This window comes from Watersipora subatra, chromosome 8, assembly GCF_963576615.1.
Source record: "Watersipora subatra chromosome 8, tzWatSuba1.1, whole genome shotgun sequence".
NCBI classification, from domain to species: domain Eukaryota; kingdom Metazoa; phylum Bryozoa; class Gymnolaemata; order Cheilostomatida; family Watersiporidae; genus Watersipora; species Watersipora subatra.
The window spans coordinates 41,577,938-41,582,569 of NC_088715.1; positions in this window are offsets into that span (position 1 = coordinate 41,577,938).

Sequence of the window (4,632 nt, forward strand, 5' to 3'; positions counted from 1 at the left end):
TTCCTAATTCCAAGGTGAACTGCAGAGGCCAATGTCAGAGCCTCCCCGATCTAGCACTTCAAAGTTCTGGAAGCGCATCTGGGACAAAAAGACTACTCATAACGCCACTGCTAGTTGGCTGAAGAGGCTTAAAGAGAGCCATCAACACACTGTGGCTCAGCAAAGACTCACCATCAGCGAAGTGGACATCAAGTGTAGAGTGCAGCGTATGAAGAACTGGGCAGCACCTGGCCATGACATGATTCAAGCCTTCTGGTTGAAGAAAATGACATAAGTTCACACTAGAATGGCCAAGCAGATGGAATGCCCAATAAAACAAGGTGACCATCCAGAATGGCTGACGAAAGGACGAACTGTACTTCTGATAAAAGATTCAAAGCAGGGGCAGTTTCTCAAAAAATATCGACCAATAACGTGCTTGCCCACCACTTGGAAACTGCTCCCAGGAATAGTTGCAGGCAATCTGGAAGAGCACATGAGCCACTATATGACCAGTGCTCAGAAAGGAAATGGGCGCAACACCCGAGGAGCCAAACATCAGTTACTTGTAGACCGAACGGTCTGTCAAAACAGCAAGAGAAAGCAAACCAATCTTGCCATGGCTTGGATTGACTATAAAAAAGTCTATGACTCAATTCCCCATAGTTGGGTACTTGAGTGCCTCAATATGTACAATGTTCACGCTCCTCTCGTGGCATTCATAAAGATGTCAATGACCAAATGGAAGACGGAACTGGAGGCTAATGGCAAAAAGCTGGCGAGTGTAAAAATTAAGCGAGGCATCTATCAAGGTGACTCCCAATAACTGCTGCTCTTCTGCATATGCCTAAACCCTCTAATTAGTATGCTAGAGGAGACTCAATACGGGTACCAGTTTAAGAGTGGCACCAAGATAAACCACCTCTTCTACATGGATGACATCAAACTGTACGCTAACCAAGAAAAGGACATTGATTCGCTAATACACCTCACTAAGGTATACAGCAAGGACATCGGAATGACCTTTGGTATTGAGAAATGTGCAAGGCTAATTCTTAAGAAAGACCATTCTATGCTCACAGATGGCCTAAGAATGCCAAATGGTTCTATCAAATATATAGAAGAAGGGTACAAGTACTTGGGGATTATAAAAGCAACATCCACCACGAAGACGAGGTACGTCACAAAGCCATTACCAAATACAAGAATAGCCTTCGGCAGGTCCTACGAAGCCAGGTCAATGCCAAGAACCAAGTCATGGCAATAAATACCTACGCACTGCCAGTAATAAGATATCTATCAGGCATAATAGAGTGGACTGAGAAAGCCATCAAGAAAACATATGTAGCAACTCGTAAACTGCTGACCATGCATGGAGCACTCCACCCAAAATCTGACACTACTAGATTGTACCTTGATAGGAAAGATGGTGGTAGGGTACTCAAAAGTTTACAGCAGAGAGTTAAAGAAAAGGAACAAAGCATTAAAGCCAATGCCGCCTCTATGGCCACGTCAGGTAAATTCCTAGGTGAATTTCAATCGGCTGCTCTTACAATGGATCTTCGCCATGATGATGAAAAAAATGACGGGCGCACGAAACCTGTTCATGGTGCTTACCGCCGACAAATATCTAAGGTTGGCGATCTTCACCAGACATATATGTGGCTGAAAAACGGAAACCTAACGACCAATACAGGTTCGCTAATCATTGCAGCCCAGGAGCAAGTGCTCCTAACAAGGCAGCTCCAAACAAAAGTCTATCACACTAGAGATGATCCTAGATTCAGACTGTGCAGAGATGCACCTCAGACCATCCAACACATCATCAGTGGATGCAAGCAGCTAGCAGAAAACGCATACACTGAGCGGCATAATCATGTCACATGTGTTGTGTATAGAAGTCTATGTAACGAGTATGGCCTTAATAAACCACAACACTGGTGGGAAGCTCCTGGTAAGGTGAATGACAACAACCGCGCTAAAATCCTCTGGGACTTCTACATCCGGACTGACAAGCATGTCCCACAAACCAACCAGATATAGTGGTGGTGGACAACAAGAACAAGAGGGCTACTATAATAGATATAGCAGTACCCATTGACTACAATATAGCCAGCAAAGAAAAAGAAAATGTAGAGAAATATATCTCTCTTGTAGAAGAGATTGAAAAATGCTGGAATGTAAAAACAACTGTAGTCCCAGTAGTCATTGGAGCACTGGGCAAAATAACACCGGCGCATATAATGTGGCTTACCCAAATACCAACAGCAATCAACTCAGGTGAGTTGCAGAGAAGTGCGCTGTTGGGAACAGCTAAAATCTTGAGGCGAGTGTTCAAACTCTCAGGTCTCTGGTAGGAGACCCGAGTTAGAGCGAAAATTACTACCCATAAGGGGTATCCTGGGTGAGGAAAAAATTTTTTTCATATAATTTTGGTACCAGCGTAAGCTGTAGAGTGCTCGAAGCATACGCTGAGCTATCTGTAAAATCGAAGAGATCTTATAAAATGGTAAAAGGATTTTATAACTTTAAATTTCATGATTAAAACAATCTTCAGGTCTAATCTTTAGATTAGATCTGAAGATTGTTTTAAACATGAAACTTTAAGTTATAAAATGATTTTACCATTTTATAAGATCGCTTCAATTATATATATATAAATACATGTTGTTATTTATATATATATAAATACATATAGAATAGAATGTCATTTCAAAACTTTTTCTAACATAGTGCCCAATTACTTAAAGCAATAGCTAAAATATAGCGAAGTGAGAGTTCACTAAAAATGCTTTATTACTATTAATTTCTAATACATATTTCACTATGTATATTAAACTAGTAGTAATAAAGCTTTTTTAGTCAACTCTCAATTCGCTATATATATATATATATATATATATATACAGATAATGGTTGAGACTTCACTGATATAGTGCTCAAGGTGGTCCACCGAGCCTGTATAAGTACAAAGACGGAAAAAGATTTTAGCAACAGTTTATTACTTAAAGTTTCATGATGCAAAATGATGTTAAGTTTGCACCAATCTTCTGTTTCCATAGTCAGTTCACTCTCTAATAGTGCTCAACAAAGGTAGGAGCGTATTTACAGATAATGGTTGAGACTTCACTGATATAGTGCTCAAGGTGGTCCATCGAGCCTGTATAAGTACAAAGACGACTAGAGTGAACTGACTATGGAAACAGAAGATTGGTGCAAACTTAACATCATTTTGCATCATGAAACTTTAAGTAATAAACTGTTGCTAAAATCTTTTTCCGTCTTTGTACTTATACAGGCTCGGTGGACCACCTTGAGCACTATATCAGTGAAGTCTCAACCATTATCTGTAAATACGCTCCTACCTTTGTTGAGCACTATTAGAGAGTGAACTGACTATGGAAACAGAAGATTGGTGCAAACTTAACATCATTTTGCATCATGAAACTTTAAGTAATAAACTGTTGCTAGAATCTTTTTCCGTCTTTGTACTTATACAGGCTCGGTGGACCACCTTGAGCACTATATCAGTGAAGTCTCAACCATTATCTGTAAATACGCTCCTACCTTTGTTGAGCACTATTAGAGAGTGAACTGACTATGGAAACAGAAGATTGGTGCAAACTTAACATCATTTTGCATCATGAAACTTTAAGTAATAAACTGTTGCTAAAATCTTTTTCCGTCTTTGTACTTATACAGGCTCGGTGGACCACCTTGAGCACTATATCAGTGAAGTCTCAACCATTATCTGTAAATACGCTCCTACCTTTGTTGAGCACTATTAGAGAGTGAACTGACTATGGAAACAGAAGATTGGTGCAAACTTGACATCATTTTGCATCATGAAACTTTAAGTAATAAACTGTTGCTAAAATCTTTTTTCCGTCTTTGTACTTATACAGGCTCGGTGGACCACCTTGAGCACTATATCAGTGAAGTCTCAACCATTATCTGTAAATACGCTCCTACCTTTGTTGAGCACTATTAGAGAGTGAACTGACTATGGAAACAGAAGATTGGTGCAAACTTAACATCATTTTGCATCATGAAACTTTAAGTAATAAACTGTTGCTAAAATCTTTTTCCGTCTTTGTACTTATACAGGCTCGGTGGACCACCTTGAGCACTATATCAGTGAAGTCTCAACCATTATCTGTAAATACGCTCCTACCTTTGTTGAGCACTATTAGAGAGTGAACTGACTATGGAAACAGAAGATTGGTGCAAACTTAACATCATTTTGCATCATGAAACTTTAAGTAATAAACTGTTGCTAAAATCTTTTTCCGTCTTTGTACTTATACAGGCTCGGTGGACCACCTTGAGCACTATATCAGTGAAGTCTCAACCATTATCTGTAAATACGCTCCTACCTTTGTTGAGCACTATTAGAGAGTGAACTGACTATGGAAACAGAAGATTGGTGCAAACTTAACATCATTTTGCATCATGAAACTTTAAGTAATAAACTGTTGCTAAAATCTTTTTCGTCTTTGTACTTATATATATATATATATATATATATATATATATACATGTATATATATATATACATGAATATATATATATATATATGTATATATATATATATATACATATATATATATATATAGATGCCGCCGACAGTGTGTGCAAAGAAGTAACTACTTG